Genomic DNA, 20,594 nt, shown 5'->3' on the forward strand with positions numbered 1-20,594 from the left:
CTTCAAGTCTTACTTAGATTTCTGTTTTCATACATACATTTCACCTATGTATTCTATATATATATATATATATATATATATATATATATATATATATATATATATATATATAATAGTATATATATTTCATCCACAACTTCAGAAATTTATAGGTATTTGTTTCACATTCAATCAATTCCTTCTTCAGAACACATGTATTCATCCAGGTCTCTGGACTGGTCTTTTCATGAGACTTCTTGCCAAACATTTTATTTTTGATTTCCATTATCACTTTTAAATCAAAACTCACACACTATTCATGATAAACCATAACCCTAATATTACCATTAGATGTGTAACTGGTTGGAATGAATGATTGTATATCAATATAAGATTTTCTGTATATTTTCAGATATCAATTCAAAAATTTATTTAATGTTGGAACCAGTTATATTATTTATCCTCAGTATGGTCTATTTATGCATTTTCTCTATATTCAAAGACACAGGGTACACCTATTTGTAACCCCAATACTAATTTATACATCTTCAAAATATTGCTCACAGAAATGGTGGAAGAAATACTCATGTCACCTGATGTCCATATACATTTCATCACAGTAATATTCTCGACACAAAAAGCAAAGGACACACTTATGATTGTACCAAAGCCTAAATGGAAAGTGAGCATGAATTACTAAAAACATCCATGTCCAGGTTGCCTAATGCTCTCAAATGTCAATCCTATTGGTGAGTACATATTTGTTTCTTCCTAAGATTATATATTCAACATCAACCCTGTTGAAAATGCCTAATCCTATCACTGACTTTATACTTCGACTGATTTCCTAATGTCACTATTGATATCTGATTTATTACATATTTTCCCCAATTCATCACTGTGACTGACTCTTCTTATATGCTGACATTTACATTCACTCTCTATCCAAAACCCTATTGCTAAAGAACATTTGGTGCTAATCCTATACTCACCCTTCTTCTTAAACCTAACGACTATCTTTCTAATAATACCAACTATCCATTTTTGACTGGATGATCTCTTTGACATTCAATCATCCAAGGTACTAGGTCCTATGCCATCGTATATCGATTTATCTGAGACATCTCTACAGAACATAATTCAAAGCTAAGTATCCTAATCAAGATCCTAATGCCCTTCTTGACTTCAAATCTTACCTAGATATCTGTTTTCATACTTATATTTTACCTGTATATTCTTGTAAATATCACAGGTTCTCAATACCATTATTTATCCAGCAGAATGATTCCTAACCCAAATCGAACAAGTTATTAACCCTAACCATACACTTTTCCCTCAATCTAACTATACAGAAGAGCAGGGACAGAGTTGGTCTTACAATACAGGAATGGAGGGGATGTTCCACCTGCGGAGAACCTCAGAGGTCCATGCAGAAATGATGACTGGAGAAGATATATGCAGCTATTTAGGACCTGAGAGAGCAAAAGTCATCTTTCATGGCAAATAACCTGCTCAGGATGAAGGGATGTTTCTGAATCAGCCTCTCTCTTCTTAATATAGAGAAGATGGACCAAATGAGGCCTATGTGGAGAGCTGTTCCTGGGTGCCTATGGTTGATTTACAATTTTCACTTGTGAAATTTTCACAGAAAGTAGAGGCAGCCTCCATCTAATGGGACAATTGAAAGCAACTGTTAGGACAAACTGATTCCAAGGCAGTGACCACATTCAGTTCCTCAAGGAAGTGAACTACCTAATTTCTTGGTGATGGAACTCTCTGAACTTGGGATCCAAGAAGCCTGACACCCAGATTCAGTCCCAGTCCCAGTCCCAGTGGGCTCACTTGTTTGGATTTACTAAGGACAGAGTCAGTCTTTCTTGGTACCTACTGATGTGAGGATGGCCATTTGCCAGCAAAGCTCTCAAGAGGGGCCTTTACTGAGAAAGCAGGTAGTGGCTCACCACTGCCTCATGACAACTTCACAGAGTTGGACAAGGAGACCAGATCTGAGAAAGGACAGGCCATGTCGGTGGAACATAGTATGGCCCAACAGTCAGAGGAAACTCCGGATAGTCACAGACTTTCTTGGGTGAAAGAGGTGCCTTTGTGGGTGTGGGTGTGGGTTTGTGGTTTTGTCACATGTTCTGAGAATTGGTAGGAAAAGCGGTTTGTTTGGTTTAGAGGACTATTTCTAGTAAGATGTTTGACAAGGTGAGTGTTTCTATGTCTGTGTATCCCACTGTGTCCATGGTTGTAGACATTAGAAAAGAGAATGCATCATTGGATGTGTCCTGTCTAGTAGAAAGCTTGCCAGCATTCATCCTGCCCAATTTAAGAATGGACAGCGGTTGCCTTATGTATGGGCAGCACCTACTATCTTCCTATGTTGCTGTTTTCTTCCTGAATTCTGGTCACTATCCAGAATAAGCTCATGGTTTTGAGGCCAAGATATGAATCGCCTCAAACCTCTGTGACATGGCCATGTACTGGATAGCTGAAGGGAATGTGAGCATCTCAAAAACTCAGTTATCAGTTTGATCAAGAAAGTCTCATTGCAAAAATCCTAATTGGGCCTTTTGCTTACTATTATTATGTTGCCCTGAATGTCAGAAAGATCTTTGCCTTAGGTCACCCCTTTGTGAAGCCTGAAGAAAACAGTTTTAAAATGAAAATGATTGGTTATCACCTGTTGCTCCTTGCTTAATTGCTTTGGAAAGGGATGTGTATGAATCAGCCTCTTGGCCCTGTGTGAGGCTGTGGCTTAGATTCTCAGCACCTGGTGGATCTAAAGAAAGATCCCATGTGTGCATCAAAAACCAAAATTGCCCAAAAAAGCAGTCATTGAGGATGAAGTCTCTCACCTTCCTCTGTAAGTTTCCTGACCTCCATAAAGTGATAATAGGGATTTTTTGGGTCAAATGAGTTCTACAAAACCATGCAGAGGGTAGCCAATATGTTATTTGGTTTTCTATGACACAAATTCACATCAAGAATCTATACTCCACAGACAGTAGGCCTCAAATTGGAGAAGAAGAGCAGCATTAAAGTCAGGCGTATTTGATCACTCCTGGTTCATAGAATGGGTGTCCAGGCCACCCTGACTTTAGGCAAATGAGAGGAATGGGAGATTATTTTGGACACTATCTTGGGCTGTGCCCCTCAAGAAAATGTCAAGCCAGAGGTTATGATGAGTGGCTATATGGAAGAAGATGAGGGCCATTTGGGAGTGTTTTGGTTTTTATTGTGGTCATTTGTGTGGCAGTTGGAAGAGATGACTGGGTCCACCAGAGCTTGAACTCTGGTGTGATTCCCCTTAGAGACTGAGTTCTGGAACTGACCTCAGAGAAGTATTGCCATGATTTGTGTTGGGATTTCAGGCGGCCACCCATGAGAGTCGCCCTTTGAAACTGAGATCTAGACCCAGGGTGGCTATCCACAGAGCACTGTGAATCTCAGACAGAATATCATATGATGTTACTCTGAAATACTTGCTAGACATAGTTGAGAGTCAAAACACACATGGACCTCACATTGTAGACTCAATTGGCCTGGCTTCATGTGACTATTTGGCCACTCTTTGGGAAGCCTTGCCTGTGAGAGTTCTCCAGAACTTTCTTTGAAATGAGCTTCCTCAACATTTTATGGTTCCTGAAAGAATTGAAACCCACAATGCCTCCAACTTCATCCTTGAAAAATGGCTATGTAAATTCTATAAAATTTCTGAAATTCGCATGATGAGTTGGCACTGGAGAACCTTTGATGTGCTGTTGCTGATCATTAGTGTATCAGACAGTGCCTTGATTGATTGGGTATAATGAAAATGTTGTAGAACAGAGATGACGGTTAGATGGAGACAGCAGAGTAGTTGGCCCAGAGCTGTGGTGTGCAGGTGTGTGATAAAATAATTATGGTGGTGCCATGTGGATCTGCCAATGATTTCCAAATGGCTTTTAGCTGACATGTTGCACCCAGCAGACACTTATATGTAAAGGCATCTTGTTATGTGGAGTGGTTTCAGGGCAATGTTCAGAATCAGGTTGCTATGATCAAGGGGGCAAGCTATGTGGGATAGAAGCCTGGTTGTTGCATTCTCCTGCAGACTCTGACCCACCACATGTCACAGACCTTTCTCCAACACTGTGTCCCAGTTGAACTCCTTGTATTTCGTGAAGCAAATACCAAACTTTCAGTGCAGCACCAAGCAACACCATGAAAATTGGAGGATGAATAAATGGCTTCACAGTCCACACGGTTAGACACTTAGGCCCAGTGGCCTCATTTTACCTACAAAGAGAGAATTCAGCACTGCTGCCTCATGTTCATTGGAAAACAAGACACCATGTTCTCTAGGTCACATAGATGCAGACCCAGCTTTGATGGTTTCACTACAAATGAAGATAATGCTCCTGACATCAACATGTATTTCAAGTGCAACATCTCAGAGGCAGTTTCTCCAGAAGTCTTTTTTCCAGCAGAGCTCCATGGTTGTGGAGTGTTTACCCTGTTCCTTACTTTTGAAAACTCCTCTACAAGCTCCCAGGTTAGGAACTCCTGAGAATTTTCCATTCCAGATATGTATTCACAGATTTTCTAACTCTTCTCCTCTAATTGTGTCTCACTTGGGGCAAAGGTAATGTCAACACATTGTTCTGGATGAGAGTGGGAAGATTATTGTGTAGCACATATTTGCATACACATTGGATTTATTATTCTATTTTCCATTTGAAATTGTGAATCCCTGACACTAACCCATACCCTAATAGACTCTGACTACTTATCCTAAAACGATGGAGAAAAAGAAACCTAACAGACTAGAAACACAGGCCTTTCATAGAGGCATGGTGTATACTTGGATTTTCCTTCTGCTTTATCAAGGGTATGTGTTATTAATCTAGTCAAATTTTTATTGTAATATTTCTCCATGAGTTTTTAAAGTTAACACATATGTAAATTCCTGTCTTCTTTTCTCTGTAGCCTATTCAGATCATGTATATTTTTATGCATATATAGACTCCTACCTGGTATCACACATATATTCTTGTGAGCTCACTGACTTTGAAATATACAAATTATGAGAATAGATCACTCCCCCTAAATACTGATGGAACTGAAAATTCAACCTGTGGGTGATGTTCCTAGTGAAAAACATTATACATGAATCCATGTTCAGTAAAATGAATATTTTTAGATATGTGGATGGTATATATTTCATGATAAATTTCAATTGGCATATATATTGCTACATTTTATTTTGTGTGTGTGTGTGTATATATACATTCTCCAGATTTTCCAAAAAATGAAATATATGTGTCTTATTATACACTCCCTAAATTCATTCAAGTTCATGTATGTGGATGTATAATCAATATTTCACATGATTATCATCAGTCTGGCTGGGCACAATTCAGGAGCAATTTGTCAAAAAAAATAAACTTTATTTTTAGAACCACACAAGCCAAAAAAAACAGCTCCTCAGGAAAAACGTTCAGAGCCCAACTGCCACCACAGTCTTCCCACAAGCCTCTCCCTCAACCACAAGCATCCTCCTCTTGAGGCCGATTGGCTGGATCACGTGGGAGGAGCCAAAAAAGTCCCCCAATGAGCAGCTCCGTGGTCTGAAAGGGAAGGTAAACAGCCCAATGAGCATCACCACAGAGCAGCTAATCACCTAGATGTTGCTGGGGCCACTGTGAGCCAATAATCTGCTCGCAGTCTGAAAGGGCGAGGAAACAGCTCAATGAGCATCTCCAATGAGCATCACTGCAGAGGAGCCAATCAGCTAGATGTTCCTGGGGCCGCTGTGAGCCAATCATCAGCCGGCAGCTGGAATTTTGCTGGCAGCTGAAAGTTTGCTGGGGCCCCTTTGGCTGTGGCTCTCAACAAGCATGTGGCTTAGGGACCGTGACTGCCTTAGGTTGTCCAATAGTACATATGGTCCTTACTTGTTAGGTTGGTACCATTGCAATTGGATCTTACCCGTCACTAACTACCGGTCCAGTATACAGCCACACCTGTGGAGAGGTCTGTGTACCAGCGGGGGGGGGGGGTGTGAGGTTCTTTGACTCACCTCTGTTGGCTCCCAAATTTTAGCTGAACAATCATAACAAGCAGAAGGGAGAAAGATACACCAAGCCAATTGATGGCTCCTTTTGGAAAAATTGTACCACCGATGACATCATTAGCAAAAATACCCCAACACTACCACAAGTCGCTGCACCAACAGATAGTTCACAATGCATACAAGTGAGCTCACAATGCAAGAAAACAATTTTCTTTTTTTTTAGAAAACAATTTTCTTAACAATGTACCTTTTATTCAACAGAATTATTAAATATAATGAAAAAGAATGGTGAAAGTAAACAAACAGATCTGTTAACCTCCTTTTTGTACATATATTAAAACAATCCTCAACAGCTGTTTACCCAATTTAAATTAAACCATTTAAATCACGTGAAAAAAAATTGGATCCATTTTTTCATGAGCGTTCATCATATATGATATATGGACATACGTACATTCAAACATATAACACAAAACACAAGTGTGCACACATAATATAATACATACAACACATAACCTAATAATAAAGGCCTTATAACTTTTTACAAGTGAAATCTCCATTGCAATGTTTAAAAACTCTATACTTAAAAAAAATAGAACTGTGCAGCAAAACAATAACCTAGGTCTGTATGAGCTCAAAAAACAAAATAGAATGTGGGAAACGGCAATAATAAAATAAACATTGAGAAAAGCATCCTGGTTCTATTGCAGATGTAAGAATAGCCAAACTGGAGTTTTGGATATCAGCTGTTTTGGACTTGAGTCAAATCATCAACTTTTTGGTCTGTAGAAATCGACTCCAGACAATCACTGGGTCAGGACTTTAGTTAATCTCTCCGGAATTTAAATCGGCTGCTGTTCTCCCTGTGGAAACACACAAACAGACCCCTGAATCCAGAGAATTACTGGGTCAGGACCTTTCCATTGTCCTGTTAGAATATCCTTCCAAAGTACATTGGGCTTATGCACATATTTTGGACACATATGCCTTTCCGCAGCACTAAGTCCTGATGAATCCAAATTTAAAAAGTTTAGAGTAAAAAGGGTTATTTTAAGTTTATCTTTGGGGAATATATACCCCTTCCCAATTCCGTCTTTTTGCTTTAATAAGTACATTTTAATAGTTTGATGAGCTCTTTCAACTATGCCTTGTCCCTGTGGATTGTATGGGATTCCTGTTATATGAGTAAAGAAAATGATGAGCAAAATTGTGTAAAAGAGGTAGAACTATAACCAGGGGCATTATCTGTTTTTAACTGTTTTGGAACGCCCACAGTGGCAAAATTTTGTAAGCAATGAGCTGTAACATCTTTAGTTTTTTTCTCTGGCATGAAGGGAGCCCAACAAAAATCCAGAAGAAGTATCAACTGTAACATGCAAATATTTTAATTTTCCAAATTTTGGCAAGTGTGTGACGTCCATCTGCCAAATATGGTTAGGTATCAATCCTCTAGGATTGACTCCAAGATTAAATTGTGGTAACAAGGTCACACAATTTTGACATTGTTTTATTATTTGGCTAGCTTGTTTCTTAGTTATTTTAAAACACTTTTGTAAAATATTAACATTGACATTGAACTTTTAATGAAAATTTATAGCTTCTTCTAGTGTAGAGAAAATATGTATGTCATGTGTAGTTTTATCTGCTAAATCAATGCCCAAACTAAGGGCTCCAGGCAATCCTGTATGTGCCATGATATGTCCTATAAAGAATGGATATTTTCTGTCCCACATTAAACATTGTATAGTGGAAAGCAAAGAGAAAACAGTAAAGGAAGGGGAAATCCTACCAGCATCTTCAAGGGATACTATAGCGTTAACTATATACTGACTATCAGAAAATAAATTAAATACAGAATATTTAAACATCACAAAAGCTTGTAACACTGCATTAAGCTTTACCTTTTTAGCTGATTGTTTGGGTACTAAAAATGTAAAAGTTTGATCAGGTGTAACTATTGCTGCTGTACCATTATTTGATGCATCAGTGAATATATTTGGAGCATTCATGATGGGTGTTTTTCTTGTCATTTTTGGAAAAATTACAGGATGCAATGATCAAAAAGACAATAAAGGATTAGATGGTAAGTGGTTATCAAATGAATCATTTGATTTGCACATGATTATTGCCCAAGTATTTAACTCATTAGCTAACTCATCAATTTGATTCAGAGGATATGGAGTAATAATTTTGTTGGGAGAAATTCCAAACACTCCCTTTGCTGCTTTTATTCCTTTGAGTATTAATTGTCCTACAGCCTCAGGATACTTAGTAAGAATAGTGTTAGAAGAATAAGATAAATGTATCCATAATAATGGACCTTCTTGCCAAAATACTCCTGTAGGAATATTTTTTGTTGGTAGTAAAATAAATAATATAGACAAACATATCAATTCTATCCAAATGCATATTTTCCATATATGTTTCAATGATTTTTAATGCCTTTCTTGCTTCAGGTGTCAATATTCGGGGTGAATTTGGATCTGATGGACCTTTCAGGATATCAAATAGAGGTCCCAACTCTCCTGTTGGTATACCTAGATAAGGCCTTATCCAATTTATGTATCCTAATAACTTCTGAAAGTCGTTAAGTGATTTGAGTTGATCTACTCGTATTTGAATTTTTGGTGGACCGAACATGGTTGAGGATAATAGAAATTCTAAATAATTAATTGGAAAATTTAATTGTACTTTATCTATTGCTATCTCTAAATTATAATTTTTAATAAGTTTGTAAGTGTGGCATAACATTCTAGCAATGTATTTTTAGGTTTGTGTGCTAATAATATATGATCTATATAGTGAAATATTTGTATTTCAGAATTTTGATTTCTAAGTGGCTGGATTACTTTGTTAACATAAATGTGACACATAGTTGGCCTGTTAGCCATCCCTTGAGGGAGTACTTTCCATTCATATCTCTGATCAGAATCTTCATGATTCAGTGCAGGGACAGTAAATGCAAAACGTGGACTATCCTCAGGATGAATTGCAATTGAAAAAAAAACAATCTTTAATAATTGTAACTAAAACATACCAGTTTTAGGAAAAGCAGACAATTGAGGAATCCCTGATTGAGCAGGTCCCATAATAACCATCTCATTATTAATGGCTCTTAAATCTTGCAATAATCTCCACTTACCAGATATCTTTTGGATGACAAAAATGGGAGTATTATGGGGAGATACAGAAGGTTGTATATGTCCTTCTGCTAATTGTTGTTTGACCAGGTCATGGGCTGCTTGTATCTTTTCGTTTGTCAGGGGCCACTGAGGAACCCATTCTGGTCTTTCTGATTTCCAAGTAGTTTTTATTGCCTCAGTGGCCCATTCTGAAAATCCAACCCATGTCTGTCTGTTCCTTGATCTATTTGTATTGGTGCTGCTATACCTTGTTCTTGTTTTTCTAATCTTGTTCCTTTCCTAAAACCTTGTCTAGTCATAATAGTGGGTGAATTTTGCTTGATGTTATTTGTTAATGTCAAACCTAATTGATCTAGGACATCTCGTTTCCATAAATTTACGGGAAGATGATCCAATACATATGGCTGTATAGTTCCTTCACATCCTTCAGGATCCTTCCAATCTAATACCATTGCACTTCTATGGGGATTAGACGCCACTCCTAGGCCTCGAAGAGTTTGAGTGGCTTGTTGTAATGGCCAGTGTTTTGGCCATTCTTGACGAGAGATGATGTTAAAGTCTGCGTCTTTATCCAGTAGCCCATTAAATTCATGTCCTTGAATATTTAGTTTTAGCATGGGGCCAGAATCTAAATTTAAAGAAAGCATAGCCCAATCTACACCTGTGGAGCCTAATGCCTTGGAACCTCTTTCTACAGTACGACTGGAAAATTTTTCATGTAGGCTGGGTATTATTAGTAACTGTGCTATTCTATCTCCTGGTGAAATTACTGATATACCCTTTGGAGAACTGGCTATAATTTTTATTTCACCTTCATAGTCGGGATCAGTTACCCGAGCACTTATCATAAGTCCTTTTAGAGTAGAAGAGCTACGTCCCAATAATAAGCCTACTGTTCCTTTGGAAGAGGTCCTTTTACCACTGTGGGAATGAATTGAACTCCCATCTCTGCAGTTAGTACTGCACTGGTGGAGGCACAGATGTCCAACACTGTGCTCCCTCTGGTTTGTCTGATGAGGGATCTGATGGATAATGTGTCCTGGGCACTACCCTGATAGGGTTGCTTGGTTCCTCCAGTGCTTCATATATTTGTGGTTTTGGGCCCCGGAGCATTGGGCCCCCTTGTCCATTTTTTGGCAATTAAGCCTGATGTCTTTGTTCACGTTTTTGTGGATAAACACCTGGTCCTTGTTCGTTTTTTGATAATGGTGTACCCTCTAAGGTGGTTTGAGAAGGGCATTCATTAGCCCAATGTCTCTCTCTGTGGCATCGTGGGCAAATACCTGGAATTCTACTCCTTTGATACCTAGTTTTGTTAAACCCTCCTCCTATGGGACAATTCCTTTTAAAATGTCCTGTCTCTTCACAATTGTAGCATGTTCTTGGCCTGGCATCTAAAGCCTGTTTCACTGAAGCTGCCACGACTTGCTCTTGTTCATTAATGTCTCTACATAATTTAATATGTGTGTTTAAATCTTCATGTTTCCATGGTCTAATGATATCTTAGCACCAACGATTCACTTTCTCATAAGCCAGTTGTTTTAGTAATGGCATTGCTTGTTTTGTATTTCCCAAAACTCTGGTAGTTGTTTGAATAAGCCTATCTACAAATTCAGCATAAGGTTCATTAGCTACTTGTATTACCTTAGATAATTTACCTTGTAAACCTCCATGTGCCTGTAAAGTCTTCCATGCCTTAATTGCATCTATAGCAATTTGTGCATATACACCAGGATCATATGCACATTGTTGCTGCTGATCCTCATAAGGTCCCTTTCCTAACAATATATCTAGATTTCTCTGAGGATAACTAGCTGCTGCATTTTGCCTAGCTGTATCCTTGCAAATTCCTCATTGGCAACCTTCCATTACAAGTATTGTCCTCCATTTAGCACAGCTTTACACATATTAGCCCATTCTGCTGGCTTCATGTTCATGTTGTTAATGGATTCGACCATGCTTACAGTGAAGGGTGCTTGAGGACCATAGGTTGTTACAGCCTCTTTTAGCTGCTTCACTCTTTTGAAATTTAAAGCATGGTAAACTCACTGCCCTCCTGCCTCAAATACTGGGCATGTTAATATTTGAGATCTTGTCTCAGGATCCCAACTATCAACTGCAGGGGTTGGGGGCCTCCCAGCATATGGAGGTGGCCTTGTTAGTTGGACACTTACTTCCTCTGGTGATATAAAGGTGTTAGTAGCAGTCTCCTGTTGTAACGTTACCCCTGATGGCTTTTTCTGTTTTACACTTTCTTTCTCTGTCTGACTGGCTTGAAAGGCCTTCTCTTTTACTTGATTTTTTTCCTCTGTCTGACTAACTTGAGAGACCTTCTCTTTTACTTGAATCAATATGTCTTCTCCTTCCTCTACCATTGTCTGAACTGAAGGCTTTCCTCTAAGCAAACAAGATACAAACGTCCACAATGGCAATGTGCCAACTGGCAGAGTCCCTGGGCTTTTCTTTTCTATTCTTTTTAAATCTTCACCATGATGGTTCCATTATGATATATTTAACAACTCCTCCTTAAAAATTCATGGGCTACATTTTTGTATTGTATCAACCTATGCCCTGACTTTTCTTGATTTTACAGAGATGCTTCCTTCCTCTAACAATTTACTGAACATTCTTTCAGTTTTCTTTTTACTAATTTCTGATCCCATATTTCTACTATAATACAACCCAACAAGATGACACCAAACAAAACAGCTCCTCAGGAAAAACCGTCAGAGCCCAACTGCCACCACAGGCTTCCCACAAGCCTCTCCCTCAACCACAAGTCTCCTCCTCTTGAGGCCGATTGGCTGGGTGTGTGGGCGGAGCCAAAAAGTCCCCCAATAAGCAGCTCCGTGGTCTGAAAGGGCAGGGCACCAGCCCAATGTGCATCACCACAGAGGAGCCAATCAGCTAGATGTTGCTGGGGCCGTGTGAGCCAATCATCTGCTGGCAGTCTGAAAGATCGGGGAAACCGCTCAATGAGCATCTCCAATGAGCATCACCACAGAGGAGCCAATCAGCTAGATGATGCTGGGGCCCCTGTGAGCCAATCATCAGCCGGCAGATGGAAGTTTGCTGGCAGCTGGAAGTTTGCTGGGGCTCCTTTGGCTGTGGCTCTCAACAGATTATTCTCAGAAATATTCAACCACCTGAAATACATATTTGTTTCCTAGTACTGAAAACTAACTTCAGTGAATGGTCTTTATATATCCTAATATTTCTATAGTAACTGACCAAGTTTAACATCAATGCAGTTAGATTCCTATGGGACATGATATGTATTTTGAAGTTCATTTTTATTCCACACTGGTACATTACTATTTCTTCAGTTTATGGACATCATAGGATATATATCCTTTCATCCACAAATTCACAAATTTATAGGCATGTGGTTCACTTTCAATCACTTCCTCTTTCAGAAAACATGTATTCCTCTATGATTCTTTAGTGGTCTTTTCACTAGACTTTTTTCTAAAAACATTATTTTCTATTCTATACTCATTTTTGAAGCAAAACTCACACACTCTTCATGAAAAACCATAACCCTAATATTACCATTAGATGTATAACTGGTTGGAATGAATGCATGTATATCAATATAAGATTTCCTATATATTTTCAGATATAAATTCAATGCATTATTTAAAATTGGAACCAGTTATATAATTTATTCACAATATGGTCTATTCATGCATCATCTTGTATTCATCAAGACAGGGTACACCTATTTTATACGCAATACTAATTTATAAGTTTTCAAAATATTGCTCCCCATATTGGTGGAAGAAATACTCATGTCATCTGATCTACATATACAATTTACCACAGTAATATTCTTGACGCAAAATGCAAAGGTCACACTTATGATTGTACTAAAGCCTAAATTTAAAGTGACCATGGATTACTAAAAACCTCCATGTCTAGGTTCCCTAATGCGCTCAAATGTCAATCCTGTGGTGACTACATAATTGTTTCTTCATAAGATTATATATTCAACCTCAACCATGTTGAAAATGTCTAATTCTATCACTCACTTTATATGTGCCTGATTTCCTAATTCTCTATTGATACGTATTTACTCTCTTTCCTACATATTTTCCCCAGTTCATCATTGTGACTGACTCTTCACATGTGCTGACATTTACATTCACTCTCTAACTGAAACCCTATTGCTAAAGAACTTTTGGTCTAACTCCTAGACTCACTCTTCTTCCTAATCCTACTGACAATCTTCCTAATCTTATGGACTATCCATTTTGGACTGGATGATCTCTTCTATATTCAGTCATCTGAGGTACAGCATCCTATGCCATTGTAAATTAATTTATCTGAGACCTCGGTGCAGAACATAATTCAAGCTTAGTATGCCAATCAATCGCCAAATGCCCTTCTGGGCTTCAAATCTTACCTAGATTTCTGTTTTCATACTTATATTTCACGTCTATATTCTTTAAGTATCACAGGTTCCCAAACCATTATTCATCCAGCAGAATGATTCCTAACCAAAATCAAACATGCTATTAACCCTAACCATACACTGTTCCGTCAATCTAACTTTACAGAAGAGCAGGGACCGAGTTGGTCTTACAATACAGGAAGGTAGGGGATCTTCCACCTGCTGAGAACCTCAAAAGTCCATGCAGAAAAGATCCATGGAGAAGATGTAGGCAGCTATTTAGGACCTGAGAGAGCAAAAGTCATCTTCCATGGCAAACAACCTGGTCAGCATGATGGGATATTTCTGAATCAGCCTCTCTCTTCTTAATGTAGAGAAGACGGACCAAACCAGGCCTTGTGGACAGCTGTTCCCAGGTGCCTATGGTTTATATACCATTCTAATTTGTGAATGTGTCACAGGAAGTAGGGGCAGCCTCCATCTTATGAGAACCTAGGAAGCAACTGTTAGGACATAGTGGTGGCCAAGTCAGTGACCTCATTTAGTTTCTGAAGGAAGTGACCTCACCTACTTCCTTGGTGATGGAACTCTCTGAATTTGGGATCCAGGAAGCCAGGCACCCAGAGCCATTACCCGTCAAAGTCCCACTGGTCTCACTTGTTTGGATTTACCAAGGATAGAATCAGTCTTTCTAGGTACCTATTGATGTGAAGGTTGCCAAATTCCAAGAAAGCTCTGAAGAGGGGCCTTTCCTGAGAAGACTGGAATTGGCTCACCACTGCCTCCTGATAACTTCACAGAGTTGGTGAAGGACACCAGATCTGAGACAGGAAAGGCCATTTCGGAGGAACATCGTATGGCCTACCAGTCAGAGGACACTCAGAATAGTCATAAACCTACTTGGGGGAAGGAGGTGCCTGGGTGTGTGGATGTAAGTTTGTGGTTTTGTCTCATGTTCTGAGAATAGGTAAAAAAACGTGATTTATTTGGTTTGGAATGGACTGTTTCTAATAAGTCATTTGACATGGTGAGTGTTTCTATGTCTGTGTATCCAACTGTGTCCGTGGTTGTAGACAATAGAAAAGAGAATGCATCAATGGATATGTCCTGTGTAGTAGAACGCCTCCCAGCATTCAACCTGTCCAATTTATGAAAGGACTGTGGCTTGCCTTACCAATGGGAAACACCTACAACCTTCCTAAGTTCCTGTTTTCTTCCAGAATTCTGGCCACTCTCCAGAATAGGCTCATGGTTTTTTATCCATGATATGTACCACCTCCAATCACTGTGACATACCCATGTACTGAATAGCTGAGGGGATTGGCATCGCGAGAATCTCAGAAAACTCAGATATCAGTGTGGCCAGGAAACTCTCAGTGGAGAAACCCTGCTTTGGGCCTTTTGCTTTCCTATTGTTTTGTTGCCTTGAATGTCAGGAATGTATTTGCCTCTGGCCACCTCTTTCTGAAGACTGATGAAAACAGTTATCAAATGGAAATGAATGAGGATCACCTGTGGCTCTTTGCTTAATTGCTTTGGAAAGGGAGGTGTCTGAATCAGCCACTTGGCCCTGTGTGAGGCTGTGGCTTAGATTCTCAGCACCTGATGGATCTAAACAAAGATCCCCTGTGTGCATCCAAAACCAAAATGGCAAAAAATCAGTCATTGTGGATGAAGTCTCTCGCCTGCTTCTGTGATGTTCCTGACTCCATCAAGTGAGAATAAGGATCCTTTGGGTCAAATGAGTTCTTCAAAGCCCTGCAGAAGTGCTTGGGTTTTTTTCATGACTCCAAATTACATAAAGAATCTATACCTGACATTCAATAGGCCTCAAAATGGAGAAGCAGAGCTGTATTAATGGCAGGTCTATTTAATCACTCCTGGTTCACAGGAATGGTGTCCAGGCCACCCTGATTTTAGGCAATTGAGGGGCAAGGGAGCTCAATTTGTCACTGTCTTGGGCTGCGCCCCTCATGAAAATCTTCAGCCAGAGGTTATGATGAGTGTCTATATGGAGAAGATGAGGGCCTTGTTGGAGTGATTAGGTTTTAATTGTGGTCATTTGTTTGGCGGTTGGAAGAAATGACTGGGTCCACCTGGGCTTGAGCTCTGGTGTGATTCCCCTAAGAGACTGAGTTCTGGAACTGAACTCAGGGAAGTATTGCCATAAATAATGTTGGGATTTTAGCAGGCCACGCATGAGGGTCGCCCTTATAAACTGAGATCTAGGTCCAGGGTGGCTTTCCACAGAGCACTGGGAATCTCAGCCTGGATATCACATGATTTTTTCTAAAACACTTGGCAGGCATAGTTGAGCGTCAAAACACACATGGACCTCACATTGTAGACCTCATTCGGCCTGGATTCCTGTGACCTTTTGGCCACTCCTTGGGAAGACTTGCCTGTGAGAGTTTTCCAGAGGTTTCATTGAAATGAGCTTCCTCACCATATAATGTTTCCTGAAAGAATTGAAACCCACAGTGCCTCCAACCTCATCCTTGAATAATGGCTAGATAAATAACATAAAAATTTTTAAATTCCCTTGACCAGGTTGCACAGGAGAACCTTTGGATGTACTGTTGCTGACGATGAGTGTACCAGACAGTTCCTTGATTGACTGGGTTTCATGAAAATCGTGTAGAACAAAGATGCCAGTAAGTTCGAGCCTGCTGATTAGTGGACCTAGAGCAGAGGTGTGCAGTTTTGTGATAAAACTTCTGTCGTGGGGCCTTGTGGATCTGCCTTTGACTTCCAAATGGCTTGTGGCTGACATGGTGCATCCAGCAGACCCTTATATGTAAAGGCATCTTTTTATAAGGAGAGGTTTAAGAGAAATGTTCACAATCAGGTTATTATGGTCAAGGGGGCAAACTACGTGGGATAGAATCCTGGTTGGTGCATTCTCCTGCTGACCCTGACCCACCACACGTGACAGAACTCCCTCCAGCACTGTGTCCCAGTTGAGGTCCTTGTATGCCATGAAACAAATACCAAATTCACAGTGCAGCACCAAGAATCACCACGAAATGTGGAGGATGACCAAATGGATTCACAGTCAACATGTGGATACACTTAGCCCCCCGTGGCCACAGTTTACCTAAAAAGAGAGAATTCAGCACTGCTGCCTCATGTTCATTGGAAAATAAGAAACCATATCCACAAAGTCACAGAGATGAAGACCCAGCTTTGATGGTCTCCCTAGAAAGGAAGCTAAAGCTCCTGACAACAACATATATTTCAAGTGCCCAACCACAGAGACAGTTTCTCAAGAAGTCTTTAGGCAGGCAGAGGTCCATGTTTGTGGAGTGTTTACCCTGTCCCTTACTTTTGGAAACTCCTCTACCACTTCCAATGTTGTGAACTCCTGATCGTATTCCATTCCAGATATGTAGTCACGGATTCTCTAACTCTTCTCCTCTAATTGTGTCTTACTTGGGGCGAAGGTGATATCTAGGCATTGTTCTGGATAAGAGTGGAAAGATTTTTGTGTAGCACATATTTGCATACACATTGGATTCATTTTCCTATTTTCCATTCGAAATACTGAATCCCTGACACTAACTCACACCCTACTAGACTCTGATTACTAATCCTAATATTATGGAGGAAAATAACCCAAACACTATAGAAACACAAACAGTTCAGAGGAGGCATGGTGTTTAGTTGGACTTGCTTTTTGCATGATAAATGGTAGGTGTTATGAATATACTCAATTGTTAATTGAAATAGTTCTCCATTGTATTTAATTTTTAACTTATATGTGAATTCCTGTCTCCATTTCTCTGGAGCCCATTCAGCACATGTATTTTTATATTCACATATAGAATTCTACCTGGTATCACACGTATATTTTTGTGAGGTGGCTGTCTTTGTAGATACAAATTGTGAGAAGAGACCACTCCTCCTAAACGCTTTTGGATCTTAAAATTCAAACTATGGGTGAGCTTCCTAGTTGAACAACATTATACATAAATCCACGTTCAGTAAAATGATACTTTTTAATCTGTGGATGATATATATTTCATGATGAATTTTGATACGCATATACATTGCTACTTTTTAATGTATCTGTGTGTGTTTTATATATATATATATATATATATATATATATATATATATATATATATATATATATATATATAATACACCCTCCTGATTTTTCAAAATATGAAATATACATGTCTTATATTCACTCCCTAAATTCATTCATGTCATTAATGTGGATTAAAATAAAATTTTCACAAGATCATGCTCATATATATTCATCCACCTGAAATATATATTTGATTCCTAGTACTGAAAACTAACTTTAGTAAATGGTCCTTTCAAATCTTAATGTTTCTACAGTAACTGACCCAGTTTAACATCAATGCAAGTAGATTCCTATGGGACATGATATGTATTTTGACATTCATTTTCATTCAACACTGGTACATTACTATTTTTTTCAGTTTTTGCACATCATAGGATATATATTTCATCCACAAGTTAGGAAATTTATGGGATTTTTTTATACTTACAATCACTTCCTGCTTCAGAACACATGTATTCCTCTATGTTTCTTGACTCGTCTTTTCATGAGACTTCTTTCCAAACACATTATTTTCCATTTCCATAATCACTTTTGAAGCTAAACTCACACACTCTTTATGATAAAACATAACCCTAATATTACCATTAGATGTATAACTCATTGGAGTGAATGATTGTATATCAATATAAGATTTCTTATATATTTTCAGATATCAATTCAATCCATTATTTAAAGTGGAAACAGTTATATTATTTATTCACAGTATTATCAATCCATGAATTACTTCTATATTCATAGACACAGGGTACAACTCTGTGTACCCCCAACACTAATTTATACGTCTTCAAAATATTCCTCCCAGAATTGTTAGAAAAAATACTCATGTCACCTGATCTACATATACATTTTATCACTGTAATATTCTGATCACAAAATGCAAAGGTCAAACTTATGATTGTAGCAAATCCTAAATGGAAAGTGATCCTGGATTACTAAAAACATCCATGTCCAGGTTGCCTAATGCTCTCAAATGTCAATCATATTGGTGACTACATATTTGTTTCTTCCTAAGATTATATATTGAAACTCAAACTTGTAGATAATGTCTAATCCTATCATTCACTTTATACTTTGCCTGATTTCATAATGTCTCTATTGATATCTGTTTTCCTACATATTTTCTCCAGTTCATCATTGTGACTCACTCTTCACATGTGCTGATATTTACATTCACTCTCTAACTGAAACCCTATTGCTAAGGAACTTTTGTTCCAAATCCTATACACAGTCTTCCTCCTAAATCTACCAACTATATTCCTAGTCCTACCGACTATCCCTTTTTGAATGGATGTTCTCTTCTACATTCAATCATCCAAGTAAAGGCCGGGTGAGGTCGGAAGAAGAGACCACCAAGAGACTATCTCATGCAACAGCAAAGGGTTTATTGGGGGTCCAGCATGGTGCTCAGAGCTCACTTGATTACAGTAGAGAGCTTTTAGAACAGCTGAAGCAGAGCTTATATACTTTCCTTGGTGACGGCAGGGACGGAAGTTTATTAATGGGTCAGGGCGAGTGGTCAGTTTGCATGCAACCCGGTGAGGGAGTACTTTCTGCAGTTTGTCAGTTGGGGACAGCACATTCTGGGAACAAGTTTAGCAAACGTTTCTCAAGATTTCAACAGTGTTTTGTTAAGCATACAGAAAGAAAGAAAGTGAAAAGTGCCCATTTTATTAACCTTTCATTCCCCACTTCTTCTTTTGGCTACTTTTAATCATAAAAGTGATCATTGCGGGGTGTCACATTCTATGTCTGCTAGTGGCGTATTACCATAAGTTTAACTCGTCCAATTTGAGCTTGGAGAAAAGAAATTACACGGTTGAGCAAACAGGGTTTTATAGTTAGCAATAATATGAGGATAATTAGTGGACTGGCCAGGGTTGATAAATGCGTAGTTAACCAGGGGGACTGTGTGAACCAAGACTCAAACCACCCTTTTTGGGCCTCTCTCTCTCGTTGATACTCTTTAAGGCACCTTTTTAATTTACTCATAGATTTTTTTACAACTCCAGTATGGTCGGCATAAACACAACATTCTTCCATCAATGCAGAACAAAGGCCCCCTTCTCTCATGAAGAGGAGGTTCAACCCTCGACTGTTCTCTAAAACAACTCCAGAGAGAGAGAGGTTAAAGATTCCTGCAAAGCCAAGATGGAGGTTTCTAATATCTTTAAGTTTTGGTCTATTGCTGCTTCTAATTGTGTCATTTGTTGTATCCCATGGACCAAGGCAGTCGTTCTTGTGCCCACCCCTGCAGCAACTCCTATTTCTAATAGGATGGCTAAAGTGATGAATATATGTTCTCAGTGGAACCGGGTTTTATGCCCCCCTATTTGATCTTCAAATGAACCTGCATTATGATAAAGCACTCTGGGAAACGTCTGCATCATTACACAATTAATCACATCTCTTGACAATTTCATAAAAACATAAACAATGTTTAAGTCTATAGAATTATACTGTTGTAGAGACGGACAAGGCAAGACACCTAAGATACTACCAAAAACAGGGAAACTTTCCTATTTGTTTGCAACCGGATTCAGAGGGTATTATTTCTGTTATAATCAATTAATTCCCTGAAACCCAAATTTAGGTAGTTTCAGAATTTTGTACCCAACATATAAGGGAAGGGGCGCAGAAGTTTACAGTCTGCAGAAGTTCACAAAAAGCAGATTTTTTTCTGTTATTTCCTCTATTCTGGGCTAGTTAACTTTTCAACGACAGCTGGGTGAAGGAGAGCTTTTCTTCCCTTTATTTCCCCCCCCCGCCAGCTGTTACCATGAAGCCCAGTTGGTAACTTCTTTATCTTAGAAATGTAGCCATCTCTGTGAAGTCCCAGCTCAAGGCCAGAGGCCTTGTTCACATATTTTGTGAAAAACTAGTAAGGAGGTGTCTAACTTAGGAGTGCTGATATTTTTAGCCAGTGGC

Source organism: Callospermophilus lateralis, unplaced genomic scaffold (genome assembly GCF_048772815.1).
Source record: "Callospermophilus lateralis isolate mCalLat2 unplaced genomic scaffold, mCalLat2.hap1 Scaffold_60, whole genome shotgun sequence".
Taxonomy (NCBI): Eukaryota; Metazoa; Chordata; class Mammalia; order Rodentia; family Sciuridae; genus Callospermophilus; species Callospermophilus lateralis.